A 19,453-nucleotide genomic window follows, 5' to 3' on the forward strand; every position below is an offset into this window, starting at 1 on the left:
TTCAAAATGTTATACAATTGCTAACAGACTAGACTATCATTCAAGTCAAGGAAGGAGCATGACACCTTTGAAGGGCTTAAAAGCAATTTGGGAAAATGTTATTTGAAGTCTCCAAGTCTGGTAAAGACCAAATGCATGGAAATTTGTTCTCCATTTTTTACTGACTGTAGTTTTATATAGACCATTGAGCAGCGAACCTTTCACTTCATAAGATTTCCTCCATCCATCGCTGTACACTCTCTTTTGTATCACAGCTGGGAAGTTATTATGGAAGTTCCTGCCTGGAATTGTGACCTCCAAGCAGTGTTCATACACGCCTCTGTTGCCTTGACCTTTTTCACTGCCTCATGTAGCAGCATAGAAGAAATGCTACTTGACCTGTTACTTCCCTTTTAAAATCCTTAATATGTGTAGCCTATAAAGTAAGGTTTTCTAAACATAAAACTTAGCCGACCCCACCTATTGCCTCCAGAAGTTTTGGGGATTCATAGTTATTGCCTCTACACTGTTTGAGTCAAACCAAACACTAGTTAGTTGCTGTTCCATACCTGAAATTGTAGTCTAATTTGAGAATTTTATCTGAGGTAACACATAAATTCATGACTGTGCTGTCTTACTGAATAAGGAAGTGAATAGAAAATAATAGAAATGAGGAAAAGTTTTTCTGTTTCTTGTTTTATGTTCACCTTTTTTTTACTATCTTTGTTGTACTTTGTGGATATATTGCCTCGTATTGTTGCATTTATATTGTCTTTCTAGGTGGACTATAAATTCCTCAGGCCAGTGAAAAAGCTTCCTAATTTACAGGAGACTGTTTCCAAGCCCTATACTGAATAAAACACGATGAATAGGACTCTTTGAAATAAATAACTAGGAAATTCATTAATAACCACTTGCCTTCAGAGACATATATTTTATGACTGTTTGCATAAGTCTGTAATTTTCATACTATCAAGGTAAAGTTGAAAGAAACCTATTAGTGTTTCCAAAGGAATACATTCTTTTACATTCTTCTGGGATATATAACATATGGTATACTCATGATATGTACAATATAGAAATTATATACAAAAATAGGCACATGCACACGAGTACAATAGAACTAATTTTTGAAAGTATGTGCCTGAAAATCTACCAAGTCATCTTAAAAGCACAGGGTAGTGTACTCTTATCAAAGAACTATTGTCACAAAATATCAGCTAGTGGTTGAACTTTTGTTTGATGGGATCACCTAGATAAACAGAGAAGGGATTAATAGTTCAGTGGGGAGAGTATAGAGTGTGTGCAGAAGGTCTGCTGCAGAAACACATAAGTATGTTGTGGTATGGAAAACCCTGTGCCATACTTAGCTAGAACACAGAAAATGGAGACAGGTATGAGAGAGCAATGGAGATGCAAATGACCACACTAGCTGCGATTGCTACAATGACCTAGGCAACAGAGACTATGACCAAGGCTATGACTCCAGGATAGGCAGTGCGGAAGAGCATTTGGAAGTGGGTACCGAAGGGATGATGACTACAGAGGAGGTGATGTCCTCTATTAAGACCTCTATGACAGATGAATCCTTCAGTCTTGGAGTTCCAGGGAGGATTACTCTCAGGAGATTGAGATGATAAAGCCCCCCCCCAAAAAAAAAGAAAAATAAAACCCAAACTGAATCTAAAGCCTTAGAGTACTCCTAAAGATGATGGTTCCTTTCTGATACCTCCTAGTCCAGCTGAGCTGCCTCTATTTGGTGGGATGAAACCTGTTGACACAGCTGCTGGAGAAAGAGAAGTAGAGGAGCCACTATAGAAGGATGAGTCAAAGTAGACTGCCGGCCTGGGAGAGACACCTAAGTTGTTGAAGTGAAGAAACTCAGGAAAGAGAAGAGTCAGGGACAGGAAGTGAGTCATCACAGACTGGGACCTCAGCCACATCTAGCAGAAATACACGAAGGAGAGAGAGTGAGATGTCTCTAGAAAGTGAAACCCTCAATAAAGAAGACTGTCATTCTCCAAACTATGAGCCCCCTAAAGGTAATGCCTGCCCCTCCACCGAAGGAGAATGCATAGGAGAAGCAAAGCTCTAACCCTCCTGCTTGGTCTCAGAGCTCAGACACAGAGCAAGCCGTTCCCTACAAGTGGTGGAGGGAATGTAGCTCAAGCTCAGCTCTCTGAGGAAGGGCCATCAAGGAGATATGAAAATAAAGTCGATAGGGTGTGTGCCACAAAAGGTCAAGTTGGAAACTCCACCAAAAAAAAAAAAAAAGCAAGATTTGGATTTAAAATCATCTCCTGATGATGATAGAGGACTTTAACAAGGACATAAATAACTCCCTTAAAGAAATACAGGAGAACACAGGTAGTTACAGGAAAACACATAAAGGAGAAGGAACTGCAAAATCGATCCAAGATCTAAAAATGGAAATAAAAAAATAAAGAAATCACAAAGGAAGACAGCCCTAGAGATAGAAAACCTAGGAAAGAGATCAGGAGTCATAGATGAAAGCATGACCAGCATAATACAAGGGATTGAAAAGAGAATCTCAAGGGCAGAAGATATGTTAGAAAACATTGACACAATAGATAAAGAAAAAGCAAAATGCAAAAAGCTCTTGACCCTAAACATCCAGGAAATGCAGGTCACAATGAGAAAACCAAACTTAAGAACAATAGGTATAGAAGAGAATGAAGATTCCCAGCTTAAAGGGCCAGTAAATATCTTCAACAAAATTATAGAAGAAAATTCCTACTGTGAAGAAATAGATCCCCATGAACATACAAGAAGCCTACAGAAAAAGAAATTCCTCCCGTCACATAATAGTCAAAACAAAGAAAGAATATTAAAAGCATTAAGGGGAAAAGATCAAATAACATATAAACATATAACCTATCAGAACTACACCAGTCTTCTCAACAGAGACTATGAAAGCTAGAAGATCCTGAACAGATATCATAAAGACCCTAGGAGAACACAAATGCCAGTCCAGGCTATTGTATCCAGCAAAATTCTCAATTATGATAGATGGGGAAACTAAGATATTCCATTACAAAACCAAATTTACACAAAATCTTTCCAAAACTACAGCTCTACAAAGGATAATAGATGGAAAACCCAAACACAAGAAGAAAAACTACACTCTAAAAAAGCAAAGAAGTGGGTTGGGGATTTAGCTATTCTAATATCAAACTAGACTTTCAACCAAAAGTTCTTTGAAAAGATAAGGAAGGACACTACATACTCATCAAAGGAAAAATCTACAAGGTGAACTCTCAATTCTGAACATTTTGCTCCAAGTGCAAGGGTTCCCACATTCATAAAAGAAACACTACTACAGCTCAAACCATACATTGTACGATACACAATAGTAGTAGGAGACTTCAACATCCCACTCTCATCAATGGAGAGATCATGGAAACAGGAACTGAACAGAGAAACTAACAGAAGTTAGTTACCAAATGGATTTAATAGATAGTTATAGAACATTTCATCCTAAAACAAAATAATATGCCTTCTTCTCAGCACCTCATGGTACCTTGTACAAAATGACCACATAATCAGTCACAAAAGAGACCTCAACAAATACAAGAAGATTGAAATTATCCCATGCATTCTATCAGCTCTGAGTGCCTCCAAAAAGAAATTTGAGAGAGCATAATCTAACAGTTTGACAGGACACCTGAAAGCTCTAGAAGAAAAAGGAGAAAATTCATCCAAGAAGAGTAGACCACAGGAAATAATCAAACTCAGAGCTGAAATCAACCCAGTAGAAACGAAATGAACTATACAAAGTATCAACAATACTGGTTGGTTCTTTGAGTAAATCTACAAGATAGATCAACCCTTAGCCATACCAACCAGAGGGCAGAGAGAGACAGTATCAAAATTAACTAAATCAGAAATGAAAAGGGAAACATAACAACAGAAAAAAAAGGAAATTCAAAAATTATCAGATCCTACTACAAAAGCCTATACTCAACAAAACTGGAAAATCTGGGTAAAATAAAAAATTTCTAGACAGGTATCAGGTACCAAAGTTAAATCAGAATCAGATAAACCATCTAAACAGTCCCATACCCCTAAAGAAATAGAAGCAATCATTAAACATCTCCCCCCAAAAACAAAAAACAAAAACCAAAAACCTAGGACCAGAAGGGTTTAGTACATAATTCTATCAGAACTACAAAGAAGACCTAATACCAATACTCTTCAAACTATTCCACAAAATAGAAACAGCAGTAACACTGCCCAATTCCTTCTTTTAAAGCCACAATTAAGCTTATACCTAAACCACAAAAGACCTTACACAAAAAGAGAACTTTAACCAATTTCCCTCATGAACATTGGTGAAGAAATACTTAATAAAATTCTCACAAACCGAACCCAAGAACACTTCAAAATAATCATTCATCTTAACCAAGTAGGCTGCATCCCAGGGGTTCAAGGATGTTTTAATACATGGAAATCCATCAACATAATCCACTATATAAACAAACTTAAGGAAAAAACACATAATCATTTTATTAGATGCTGAGAAAGCATTTGACAGAATTCAACACTCCTTCATGTTAAAAGCCTTGGAAAGATCAGAAATTCAAGGCCCATACCTACATAGTAAAAGCAACATACAGCAAACCAGTAGTCAACATCAAACTAAATGGAGAGAAACTTGAAGCAATCCCACTAAAATCAAGAACTAGACAAGGCTGTCCACTCTCTCCCTACCTATTCAATACAGTACTCAAAGTCCTACCCAGAGCAATCAGACAACAAAAGGAGGTCAAAGGGATACAAATTGGAAAGAAAGAAGTCAAAAATATCACTGTTTGCAGATGATATGATAGTATACTTAAGTGACCCCAAAATTCCATCAGCTACCTCCTACAGCTAATTAACAGCTTCAGCAAAGTTGCTGGATATAAAATTAACTAAAACAAATCAATAGCCTTCCTCTACTGAAAGGATAAATAGGCTAAGAAAGAAATTATGGAATTGACACACTTCACAATAGCCACAAATAATATAAAATATCTTGATGTGACACTAACCAAGCAAGTGAAAGATTTGTATGACAAGAACTTCAAGTCTGTGAAGAAAGCATTCAGAAGATGAAAAGATCTCCCATGGTAATGGATTGGTAGGATAGTAAAAAGGCCATCTTGCCAAAAGCAACCTAAGGATTCAATGCAATCCCCATCAAAATTCCAGATCAGTTTTTCAAAGAAAGAGCAATTTGCAAATTCATTTGGAAAAGCAAAAAAATCCAGGATAGCAAAAACTATTCTTAGCAAAAAAAGAATATCATGATTCCTGATATCAAGCTGTATTAGAGAGGAATTGGGATAAAAACAGCGTGGTATTTGTACAGAGACAGGTAGGTAGATCAATGGAATAGAATTGGACACCCAGAAATGAAAAAGCACAGCTATGATCACTTGATCTTGACAAAAGAACTAAAACTATCCAATGGAAAAAAGACAGCATTTTCAACCAATGGTGCTGGTTCTACTGGAGGTCAGTATGTAGAATGCAAATTGACTCATTCTTCTTTTTGATTAGATATATTTCTTTATTTACATTTCAAATGTTATTCCCTTTCCTGGTTCCCCCCATAAGCCCCCATCCCCTTCCTGTACACCCCATCTCCCTTACTGTTCCCCCCGACATTCCCCTGCACTGGGGGTCCAACCTTGGCAGGACCAAGGTCTTCCCCTTCCACTGATGCCCCAACAAGGCCATTCTCTGCTACATATGCAGTTGAGCCCTGGGTCGTCAGTCCATGCATAGTCTTTTGGTAGTGGTTTAGTAGCTGGAAACTTGGCATTGTTGTTCTTATGGGGTTGCAAGCCCCTTCAGCTCTTTCAATCCTTCCTCTAATTCCCCCAAAGGGAGTTCTGTTCTCAGTTCAGTGGTTTGCTGCTAGCATTCACCTCTGTATTTGAAATGCTCTAGATGTATATCTCAGGAGAGATCTATATCTGATCTCTTTCAGCATGCACTTTTTAGCTTCATCAATCTTATCTAGTTTTGGTGGATATATATATATATATATCCACATATAGAGCAGGCTCTGAATGGCCATTCCTTCAGTCTGTGCTCTAAACTTTGCCTTCATATCCCCTGCTATGGATATTTTTGTTTGCCATTCTTATGTCCTTGAACAGGTGGATCAAAGATGTCCACATAAAACCAGATACATCAAAATGAATAGAAGACAAAGTGGGGAAGAGCCTTGAGCACAGGAGAAAATTTCCTGAACAGAACACCAGTGGCTCATGTTCTAAGATCAAGAATTGACAAATGGGACCTCATAAAATTGCAAAGCTTCTGTAAAGCAAAGAACACTGTCATTAGGATAAAGCAGCAACCAACAGATTGGGAAAATGTCTTTACCAATCCTACATCTGATAGAGGGCTAATATCTAATATATACAAAGATCTCATGAAGTTAGACTCCAGAAAATCAAATAATCCTATTAAAATGGGGCACAGAGCTAAAAAGAATTCTCAACTGAGGAATACCAAATGTCTGAGAAGAACCTAAAATGTTCAACATCCATAGTATTCAGGGAAATGCAAATCAAAACAACCCTGAGATTCCACCTCACACCAGTCAGAATGGCTAAGATCAAAAACTCAGGTGACAGCAGATGCTGACAGGGATATGGAGATATAGGAACACTCTTCCTTTTTTTTTTTTTTTTTTTTTTTTTTTTTTTTTTTTGGTTCAAATGCAAACTGGTACAACCACTCTGGAAATCAGTCAGGCAGCTTCTCAGAAAATTTGACATAGTACTACCTTAGTACTATACCACCATAGTATACCACTCCTGGGCATATACCCAAAAGATGCTCCAACATATAACAAGGACATGTGGGGTTGGGGATTTAGCTCAGTGTTAGAGCGCTTGCCTAGCAACCACAAGGCCCTGGGTTCAGTCCCCAGCTCCGAAAAAGAGAAAAAAGAAAAAAAAAAACAAAAAAAAACAAGGACATGTGCTCCACTATGTTCATAGTAGCCTTATTTATAATAGCCAGAAGCTGGAAACAACACAGATGTCGATCAGTAGAGGAATGGATACAGGAATTATGGTACATTTACACAATGTAGTACTACTCAGCTGTTAAAAACAATGACTTCATGAAATTCATAGGTAAATGGATGGAACTAAAAAATATTCTGAATGAGGTAACCAGTCACAAAAGAACACACATGGTATACACTTACTGATAATGGGTATTAGCCCAATAGCTTGGAATACCTAAGAAAATATTCACAGACCATATGAAGCCCAAAAGGAAGGGAGCTCAAAATTTGGATCCTTCATTCCTTCTTTGAAGGGAGAATAAAATACTCACAGGAGAAAATACAGAATCAAAGAGTGGAACAGGGGCTGAAGAAAAGGTCATCCAGAGACTGCCCTACCTCCGGATGCATCTCATATGCAACCACCAAACCCAGTCTCTATTTCTAATGCCAAGAAGTGCATGCTGACAGGAGCCTGATATGGATGTTTCCTGAGAGGCTCTGCCAGAGCCTTACTGATACATGAGAATGCTTGCAGCTAACCATTGGACTGAACAAGGGGACCACAATGGAGGAGTTAGAGAAAAGACTGAAGGAGTTGAAGGGGTTTGCAACACCACAGGAAGGGCAACAATGTCAATCAACCAGACCCCCCACCAGAGCTCCCAGGTACTAAACCACCAACCAATGAGTACACATGGAGGGACCCATGACTCCAGCCACACATGTAGCAGGGGATGGCATTGTCTAGCATTAATAGGAGGAAAAGCCCTTGTCCTTGTGAAGGATCATTTCCCCAATACAGGGTAATGCCAGGGTGCTGATGTTTGAGTGGGTGGTGTGAGTGGAAGCATCCTCATAGAAGAAGAGAGAGGGTGGAGGGTTTATGGAAGAGTGGGAAAGGGGATAACTTTTGAAATGTAAATACATAAAATATACAAGAATAATAATAAAATTTAAAAAGAGAAAGAAAACTTTGGGGGGGGGTGATCGGTTATATTTTATACCAGGTAGTAAGGGAATTGATGTGGCCTCCAGTAAGCACATGAACAGAATTGTCATTTCTGGATGAGGAAGCCCTAACAAGTAATAGGAAGTTCTACTCTTGTGTATCCTGGTTTTGCCCTTTATAAACTGTCCTTTCTAGAAGTTCGAGTATATCCACATTCTTTGAAAACCTTGTCACTCTGGTCATCTCTGGTCATCTCATGTTCCTGATGCCACTTAGCCTCCTGGAGCTCTCTGTGAATCACACACCTCCCACAGACATCATATCATCTGCAAATAGTGATATTTTGACTTCTTCTTTTCCAATTTGTATCCCTTTGACCTCCTTCTGTTGTCTAATTGTTCTGGCTAGAACTTCAAATACTATATTGAATAAGTAGGGAGAGAGTGGGCAGCCTGGTCTAGTCCTTGATTTTAGTGGGATTGCTTCAAGTTTCTCACTGTTTAGTTTGAATGGAGATGACATTAGCTGAAATACCCAACAAAGGGAGAGAGAGAACCTGTAGAGACCATATCCAGAGATTAGGCACAAACCCTCCTTGAGGGATGGGGCCACTCACTCTGCTTAAAATTTTAACCCAGAATTGCTCCTGTCTAAAGGAAACGCATGGGCAAAAAGTGGAGCAGAAACTGAAGGAAAGGCCATCCAGAGACTGCCCCACCTAGGGATTCATCCCATATGCAACTCCCAATCCCAGACACCATGCCACAAACTGCGTGCTGACAGTAGCCTGATAGGGATGTCTCCTGAGAGAGCCTTACCAATACAGATGTGGATGCTTGAAGCCAACCATTGGATAGAGCATTGGGACCCCAATGGAGAAGTTATGGGAAGGATGAAGGGGTTTGCAACCTATAGGAAGAACAACAATATCAACAAACCAGACTCCCCAGAGCTCCCAGAGACTAAATCACCAACCAAAGAGTATATATGGAGGGACCCATGACTCCAGATGCATATGTTTTAGAGGGCAGCCGTGTCTGGCATCAATGGGAGGGGAAGCCTTTGGTCCTGTGAAGGCTTGATGCCTCAACCTAGGTGAATCCTAGGGGTGGTGGGGCAGGAGTGGGGGGGCAGCCTCGTGGAAGCAGGGGGTAGTGGGTGGAGTGGTGAGTTTTCAGAAGGGAAACCAGGAAGGGGGATAACATTTGACATGTAAATAAATAAAATAATCAATGAAAAATTTTTAAAAAAGAAAACTTAAAATTACTATGAAAATCCTAGCATTACAAGAATTCTAGAACTTAATATATATATATATATATATATATATATATATATTAATGTTTTTTTAAAGTTGCCTTAAGGAAGTTTATGATTGATAATGCCATACCTTAGGATATCATTTATTCCAATGTTAAAAAACTGGGCTTTTAAAAAATTCTTATATGAGACAAGCTCTGTACTGGTTTCACTACATCTTCAAGCTTAAATCCTGGAGAAACAAAGAATAGATCAAATAGGCTTCTTTTTCCAAAGTTCTTTAAATATTTAAAGCTATCTTCACTGAACTTACTCTTCCCAGATGAGATCATCTCCAGGAGCTTCCACAGTTCAGGGCATTGAACATCTCATGCTCAGGATGTGTGCTTCGAGAGGATTCTTCTGGAGACTTTGGAGTTCCCTTGTGCTCCTAAACTGTACACCTGTGTGTAGAAAACACCATGTTCTGTGTTCTGTGATGCATTTTGTGTAGATGTGTTTGTACATACGAGTCTACACATTTGAACTTCAGAGAAAATGTCAGCATCCTGCTGCCATTAGTATTTGGTCCTTACTATGTGCTCTGGGCTGATTACCTTCTACCATTTGTTCATCATTTCCAACAGTGTCAAACCGAAACTAGGAATTCCACTGATGCTGAGAATGTGTTCCCTTAATTCATATACAAGTGTTCCTGTGACTTGAGTGTAGGAACCTCAAGGTCTTCAAAATAAAACCATGGGTTTCAGATGAGTAAATGATCCTTACCAGGGTATGCCAGCACTATCGATGAATATGTATTAAATTTCCCAGAGAGAGCTTAAAGTATCTAAGTGGGATTGTGTTCTACTGAACTAAGCCGGTTCTACACCAATACACAAGTTTCCATTGCATCCCCAACTCTCTTTATATAAGATATGAGTCATTCACAGAATGTGCATCTGCTTTCTGGAAAACATTTTCAAATTAAGAACCTTGTCAATTTTAATTAGGATAATGACACAAACCACACTGGTGTGGTTATTTTCTCTCATCTAATAAACTCCTCACTAAAGATCTAAAAATGTACTTTAAACACATAAAACAAAATCATATCCAGTTATTGAGGGCAGCTGCGTATTTTCAGCTGCTTACAAATTTCAACCCAGATAAACAATTGGTTTTAACCATCATATCTAATGTCCTGAAGTCTAATTATTATGGGATAATTTAATAGGTTGTTAAATGTATAATCTCACTGAAGCTGATCCATTATAAACCATAATATATCATTTGACAATTATTGTTATAAATATTTTATTGGAATAACAAAAATTATTTGAGAAAGACGAGATGCTTAAAAATATATGACTTTGTGTCTTGTACTGCTGAACCTTCTAATAGTAACAGAATGGTACTTTTATGAAGTTTTAAACAAAAATGACATGGAAAAATACAGAGCATAGGCAAACATCAGAAAAATACACAATTACAAACCATAAACTTAAAATGCATTTTATAATCAACACCTACTGAGTGTCCTCTCCATGCGATATGTTAACCTAAAAAGAACACTGAGTTAGAATCACAATATCTTACTGTGTAATTTAATAAAAATACCATGCAAAATGCATGTGCTTTATACGTGTTTGTTTTCATCTGAGCATGCATTTTCCTTTCTTTTGTTTTCTGTTGATTTTTGAGATTGGATTTAATTACATTTATCCTTGCTCTCATCAAAATTCATGGCCTCTCTTTTCATCAGTTGTTATTATTAAACACACACACACATGCACACACACACATATATGTATGTATGTATGTATGTATGTATAATACATGTATATTCACAAAAATAACCCATGGAATCCATACAATGTTACTTTTTTTTCAGGGCTCCTCATTGCACAGCAGACAACCACTTGGTGCGCTCTTCCCTGCCGAGGACCTCTTCTCCCACAGCCAGATTTATGATGCTTATATTTTTCAACCAGAAAAAGCTTAGACATTTTCATTCATTTTTAATTCCTAATTTTTCATTCACGTTGAACATAATTAATTCCAAGTTCATAGTCACAACAGGATTTTTCCATGTCAGAAGTTCATGCACTTGGATAATTATTTCTCGGTACAGGAAATAATCTCAGGTCATGAAATTTAACAGAAATATGTCATTTTGATAGACACATAGGAATCAGAGGATTATTTTGAGCCAGTCTCTTTCACTAATGTTAATTTCTAGATGGCAAATTTCAGGAGTTGAACATATTTCCTCTTAGTGTGTTAGGAAGAATTCTATGAACACACTAAACGTATGCCCATGTTCTTCCATTTTCTGGTTTGCTAACATCTAAGTGAACTTTGAAACCTAAAATCTTTCACAAAACTTTTCGTTGATGTTTAATTTTCCACGAACTCAAGTACTTGCAAATCATATAATTTTAAGCATATTATAATTACTGATATTTTAAATTAAAATCTTATATCACTTAAAAGTATATCTAGGAGAATTTAAATATAACACTAGTTTTATTTTTACATTATCCACGTCTTTAAAATATGTGAAAATCCCCTCAACAATTAGAAATTTTACTGTGTGATATTTCTACTCAGGTTTACAAGTTAGATTTACTTATGAAAACAATTTTATTTGAATTATTAAGTTTGCTATCTATCTCCACACACTTTCTTGCAATGTGATAAACATATATACTAAATATACATGTATATATGCATATATAAATTTACTTTTTAAAAATCTGTTCCTTCGATACTATGGCCCTTACATGCTAAAATGTCTTCACTGATATATAATTATATTATATAATTACAAGGATTAGTTCTTTAAAAATGAGAAAAACAGCATAAATATTTTAATATTTTGTAATGATTATTATACACAAAGCATTTTATTAGAAATAAATTTTTTGAGATGGGTGCCCTTTTATTCCCTCAATTTTTGTATTCAAGAATGAATATTATTTATTGCTAGAATAAGAGAGGGTTCGCTATCAATTCTGCTCCATTTGATTTATTGCCAAAGAACAGATCAATTAGATGTTCCTTCATGTTTATTGGCAGCAAAGAATTAGACACCATCTGACTTGCAAACAGATTTGGTATTGTTAGACTATTCAGTTCCTCTGTACGGTCGCCTATATTTTAATTGTTATCTTGTACTTAAAGTAGGGCTCCTACATAAAGATGATTCCACCATGGCTGCAGCACAGCATGGAAGGACTGTAAACCCCGTATCCCATGAAGCAAGTATTTGACAGTAGTTGAAGGGTGAGTGGGGAAGGGGCAGGACTCAGTGTCACTGGTGTGCCTCCTTAGAACCATCAACATTCTTCTTCAGTACTTACAGAACCAGAAGAACTTTTCTGTAGCTCAGCATTCTAGTAGCCAAATGATCTATTGTAAAACTATCTCAAGAGATAGTAACAGATATTCCCAACCCACCATGGCCGCAGTAACCCAATCTACCTTTAAGATTCAGCTGAGCTGCTCAGTTTGGAGTGGAGGCAAGACTGCAGAAGAAAATGTTCTCGTACCACATCTTAGTTTTCAAACTTTTGGTTGTTCAGGGGAGAATTATCTATTTATGCAGTTATTGGAGATTCAAAGTCATTGATGTATTGGATTTGTTTTAGCCATATCCTGACCCTGTTGTTCTGTTTAGTTATATTTCAGTATCTCATCTACACTTAATCTCAGGGAAAAACCAACACCATATCATTCATGTTTCATTGAGATAATCTGGGCAACAGCTATCTAAAAAGAAAAGGTGAAACTCAACAGGATGTTTGCTGACCGCTTCAGCTTCTTTGATCAGTGAACAGTCATGTACACTAAAACTGACAAATCACCTGACTAAGAACTTTTTCACGTGTTGGCATGAGCTTTCAAACTGAAAATGTGCAAACTTTCCCATTTTTTGTTTAGGAAAAGAACTCTAACATCGCCTGTTTCCCAGGATCATGTCATGTCCACCATTTACATTGATCCAGCAGATATCAAAAGTCTATATAACTATGGATTCTTCTTCTCTCCTATAGTAGTTTTTGGTCTTCACATGAACACTGATAAGACATCTATGTGTTTTATCATCTGGTTTACTGTTTCAAACTAAGTAGATATTCTACTTTTTTCATTAGTTAAAAGAGTTACAGAAAAAATGAGAAAAGAAATAAATTTATCTAATTTTATCAATTGAAGCAGAATGTTCTGCATCTATCATAATTATAAAAATAGAACATTTGCCTTTTCACGAACTAGATCAATCATATGCATTTATTGGAATAAAGCATTTAAAATATTAAATGTCAATCACTGATACTCCAATATGGATGAATTTTAAACACTGCAGGGATTTTTTTTTAATCTTTATTAACTTGAGTATTTCTTATTTACATTTCGATTGTTATTCCCTTTCCCGGTTTCTGGGCCAACATCCCCCTAACTCCTCTCCCTCCCCTTCTATATGGGTGTTCCCCTCCCCATCCTCCCTCCCCATTACCGCCCTCCCCCCAACAATCCGTTCACTGGGGGTTCAGTTTTGGCAGGACCAAGGGTTCCCCTTCCACTGGTGCTCTTACTACACTATTCACGGCTACCTATGAGGTTGTAGCCCGGGGTCAGTCCATGTATAGTCTTTGGGTAGTGGCTTAGTCCCTGGAAGCTCTGGTTGGTTGGCATTGTTGTTCATATGGGGTCTCAAGCCCCTTCAAGCTCTTTCAGTCCTTTCTCTGAATCCTTCAACGGGGGTCCCGTTCTCAGTTCAGTGGTTTACTGCTGGCATTCGCCTCTGTATTTGCTGTATTCTGGCTGTGTCTCTTAGGAGAGATCTACATCTGGTTCCTGTCAGCCTGCACTTCTTTGATTCATCCATCTTATCTAATTGGGTGGCTGTATATGTATGTCCCACATGTGGGGCAGGCTCTGAATGAGGGGATTTTTAAAAGATTAATTTTTATGAGTGTTTGCATACATGTTTGTATATGCACCATGTGGATATCAGCCAAGAAGTCAGAAGAAGGTAACAGAGCAGCCAGAACTGGAGTAACAAGGCAGTTTTAAGCTGCCATGTGGGTGCTGGAAATCAAACCCCAGTTCTCTGGAAGAGCACCCAATGCTCCTAACTACTGATCTTTCTCATTAACCCCCTCAGAATAGATAACTAATGACCCTGTAACACTAAGGTCATATGAGCATACAAATCAATGAAATGTGTCCTATTGACATAGTTAGTGTGGAAGCCCTCAGTTTTCCTTAGAGCCTTCTTCATTCTAAAATTGTCTTTATCACAATAATATTCATATGATTTTTCTATTCTTGAAAATTATAATTGTTAGAGTCTCAAACTACACTCTACAATGTTCTTTGAATGAAATATTTTATAATTATATTCACAAAATAAATATTTTAATTACAATAATTTTATTTTAATTAGAAAAATCAAATTGTTTTCAATAGTAATTATTAATTTAAGATAGGTGTCGTAAGAATGAATTAAGTTTTCTACCCAGACACTCTTCATTTTGTCATTCAAGATGACTACTATTCTATGTCCCTCTTTATGAGAGCCAGTGAGAAGTCAAGTCAATAGAGCAAAGCCTGAGGTACACCATAAGAAAAATTAGAATAAAAAGGAAAAATAAAAGAAATGTTATGGAGAGTAGGCATTAGGGCAGGATCTGTGTGATCATGGAAGACCTTTTCAATGACTTGGGTTGAGGAACTCAGGTCAGAGAAGGCAAAGAACATGAGAAATTGAAGCATATTTGATAGAACAATAATTCTTTCCAATCACTTAGGCTACTCTTACAAACTCTCCTGCCTTACCCTGTTCTGGAGAGGCAAAGCCTTTCTTTTCCTTTTCTTTCTTATCTCATTTTCATCTTTGAATTATATGAACAAATATTAGCAGCCTTCTCCCTCAGGATTTACCTTGAGAATTTATACAAATAGGAAGACTAATGAAAGTCAATACTCAAGCTAACATTACCTACTCTTCTGGGACGGGAATCCTTTCTAGTTAAAGAAGAGCCCACATGAAAAGGAGAATTTTTAAAACAAAGGTGTGTAAAAATTAAAGACAATCAGCACTATTGACAGGTGAAAAAACAGAACTATTAAAATGTGATGAACTTTAGGCAATGAATGACACTATAACCATGCCTCTACAAAGTAGGTGTTGATATATAGATAGTACCCCGGCTTAACTAACTGTTTTTTTTTAACTTTATGATGATATAAAAGTAATGTTCATGCAATAGAAAGTGTGTGCTGCACAAATAACCCTCCTAGTTTTCATTTTCAAGAGAATAGTTAATTAACTACATGAGAGTGTGCGGACGCAGGGTTTATGTTAGGCAATTTCGCTCAAGAGGAGAATGCAAGGCTTGAACGCACATTGATGGTAGACTAGGCTCAGCTGTAACATTCAGGATGTGGTGTGCGTGTACGTCTGGTTTTGACTTCCCACATTTTCAGTGTGTGATGATTTCACTGAGATGTACATTGTTTTTCGAAGTCAGTACTTAGACTTGTGGAAAATCCCTACTCTGGCAGATTCTGTTCAAACACCAAAGGATACAATGTTCAAAGCCATGGAACTCATTCTTTAAATCATCACACAGAATGCAAACTAGTATGCAAGGGAAAGGAGCAGAAGTCTTTTCTTAGCATTTTCAGCAATTGTTTCAAAGGCAATACCTGGATGGCTTAGCCAGATACCAGTCTAAAAGGAAGACCAATGATAAGTAAGCATTGACAAGTTCTCCTGTGCGAGGCAAAGGGTATTGTAAACAGTAAATCTAGAATTAACCAGGAGCTGTGCTAACCCATAGGCAGTTCAAAGAAGGTAGAAGGATATCATACATTGTAGTAGTTCTTGGTCTGGCCATTGGTTATGGAAGACAGAGTTTTACAGACAGAGATTTGCATGAAGGTAGGAAATATGGAATTGGCATAAGATCTTCTGTTCCTAAGTCCATATATGTCCAGAGCAAAAATGACATCAAAAGAAACCATTAGGGACCCAGAAGAACATGTAGTAAAACAGGGTATCAATAAAGCAATGCTTCTCAAAATTAGAATTCTATGTTTTGCATTAAGTCTGTTTTCCTTCTGTTTGTATATTTTATATGTTGGATGTTGCAAAAATATCAATTACCTTACCTGTTTCGAGAGAAAGGGATTACTGTGCACAACTAGGTAAGACTGTCAAACCTAAAGAGGCTGTGTAAAGAATCATAAACAAAATCGTGCTAAGGATGTCTTGAGCTGTATGTGGAGCCGAGAGCATGGAGAAGAAAGATCAAGACTGTATTAAGAAGGTTCATTAGAACTGCTTTCCAGTGAGGGAATTCTTTATGAGGACTGACCAACCCTTGTTATTTTGGTCTTTTTCTTCGGGTCTAGGAGGTGATCAAAAGAATCTGAGGAAGCAGGGGCTGGGGATTTAGCTCAGTGGTAGAGCGCTTACCTAGGAAGCACAAGGCCCTGGGTTCGGTCCCCAGCTCCGAAAAAAAAGAACCCAAAAAAAAAAAAAAAAAAAGAATCTGAGGAAGCAGAGCGCCTCCTGCTTCAAAGTCATATACAAACAACCCAACAAGTTGCCACCCAATGTGAGGGACAAATGCTGATACAAGAATCCTTCATCTTTGCTCTCTGTACACAGAGAAGCAAGGACTCATACACCCACTCTGTCACCCCTTTGCTTTTCTCATATACATCCATCGGCTGTGCCCCAAGCATCATGCATTGTGTCAGTGTTGAGGGCTATAAAATGAAAAAGCTGTCTGTGGAGAGCTGAAGGATTCACGTTGCATTTAAGTGGAGAGCTGTTGTACCTCTGGATTTCTGTAGCACTCCGAGCACTCAGATATGCAGAGAACTCAAGGCCTGACAGTGTTTGGCCACCCTCTGAGAAAGTCACACAACCAGGGCAGGCAGAAAAATACTCTCCATCATTCAAGATGCCACTAACAGATTTGGAGAAGGCTTTAATCATCCACTGAAGCCTGAATAAGTAAATGTGTAGAGAAAAAGTATACTAATACAAGAAAATGAGACATAAAATAGAAGTGTTAGATTTGGGTACAAAGTCCTGTCTAATTTTCCCTCGGTATATTCCATGCACTGTGTGAGGTTACCTTAGATGTATTTGCATTTGGTCACATTGGATCATTTCCTATTTAATGACAAGTAAGAAGATGTGGCAGATTAGTTCCAGGAATCTACCCACCGTCATGTACATTTCACTAATGCTCAGCTCCATTATATCAAATAACTTTAATGTTCGAATGTAATATAATCCCTATCCTCCCACAAATGCACCTTCATCTCCAGGAAACGTAAAATGACCAGTAATACACAAATGCTGTATACATAGCTATTGTGTTATTATGTAGGGGATGATGAAAGAGAACAGGCTAGGAAGCTCTTTACCTAAATATTTCCCATCTGTAGTTGTTTGTACAGATGGAGAGCCGAATATACACAGTCCAACATTGTACTATGTGCAGTGGGGTGTGTGTGTGTGTGTGTGTGTGTGTGTGTGTGTGTGTGTGTGTATCTGTGTGATATACTTCAGAAATACCTGAAAACCCTGAAAAGCTAATGACAGAATATTTGTCTAAAATCTAAAAGGAAAGAACACCTTTACATCCTTTCTTCTTCTTCCTTTTCCCCTGTCTTGCCCCCCCACCCGTGTATGTTTGTCTTCATCTCCAAACACTTATACAACCATTACCAACCTTGTTGTGCAGAACAGATTGCCTCACAAAAATGCACTAAATCCTATTGTTCTGCTGTTAACCAAGTAGTATTTGCTCCAGCTAGTCATGCACATCCTTGGGAATAAACGACAGATTCTATCTACAAGACTGCCATGGATTCTACCTTGTTTTGACTCTGCTTAATTTTCTGCTTTCTTTACACGTCCATCCAGGAAATGCATGATCTAAAAGGACCCACATAGACTGCCTCAAAGCAGGTTGTAAATGAATCTTCTCCATAGTTTACAAAGTTTGTCCAGTCCTGACAACTCCTTTCAATACGCAAACTCCACCTGATTAAAACACTGCCCAAACAAACAAAAATGGACTGCTTAGCCTTTCCTTCCAAGGGCAAGAAACTACAGGGCTTCCATGAAATCACTTTCTTTTTGAGGTAATAAATGTTAATTACCTCCCCCAGAGATCTAAGGAAAGTTATGACCCTAGCATCTTCTAGGAATCTGACAACTCCTTGGAATTTATAGAGATTTAAATACTCGCATATCTGCACATAGACCTTCCATGGATTAAAAGTGGATCTTAGATTTAGCATGTGGAAGCACAATTACCAAAATGTATATGTGTAAACTATGTGTACTATTCTTTGTTAAATATTTAAAGTGTTTCAAGGTGAATTTTAGCTTTTAATTGTGATGACTTTGCACTGAAAATCTAAGTGCCGTGCTCCCACCAATAAAGCTTGCGGTGTACTTGCTGAAATTACCAGTCGCCCATGGGATTCATTATGGATATGACACATGTGTACACGGAAGCCATCCCAAATAAGTTTTGAATGACTTTGGGCAATCAGCACTTTGGTGTCACCACATAAATAAATGTGACGTAGTATTTGAAGTAATCAAAAAGCTTAAAATTATGAGCCAATTAGCATAATGTTGGGATGTTCAGACTTAAAACATGACATAAAACAAAGAAATATGTTCAGACAAGGAAGGAGTTCATTTTGTATTCTGTAACTCAAATAAGCACATCCATGACATTTATGAATCTTTAAGCCCATAAATCAGCGCTGCCCAGGGGGAGCAAGGGGAGAGGCTATCAGCTTCACCCAGGAAGCATTTTCCAGTGACACTAGACCTCTTCTAGACCAAGCCCTCCTTCCTCTGAGATTCTTCCCTGAGATGTGTCTCTGAACTTTAAGATCTCATCTGCTCACTTACAAATAGACATTCTTATCTGCAAAAGGGCAGGGTTCTGCACATGAGCCTTTCCCATACATGGCAGGAATGGGAGTGAAACATACATCAAAGACATAATCTTTCCAATTATTGCTGACCAGTCAAAAGTGGCTGTGTGAGTAGTATCCTCTGAGTGATGCATTTGGTTGGTTATCCCTTTGTACTAAAGAGATGAAAATTCCTATTTTGAGTACTCCTATAAGTCACAAAATATCAGTAAATTTAACTTGGTTCTGGGAGAGTTTCACTACACTGAACTTTTGTAGTA

The sequence above is a fragment of the Rattus norvegicus genome, chromosome 2 (genome assembly GCF_021556685.1).
Source record: "Rattus norvegicus strain SHRSP/BbbUtx chromosome 2, alternate assembly SHRSP_T2T, whole genome shotgun sequence".
In the NCBI taxonomy this organism is placed as follows: Eukaryota; Metazoa; Chordata; class Mammalia; order Rodentia; family Muridae; genus Rattus; species Rattus norvegicus.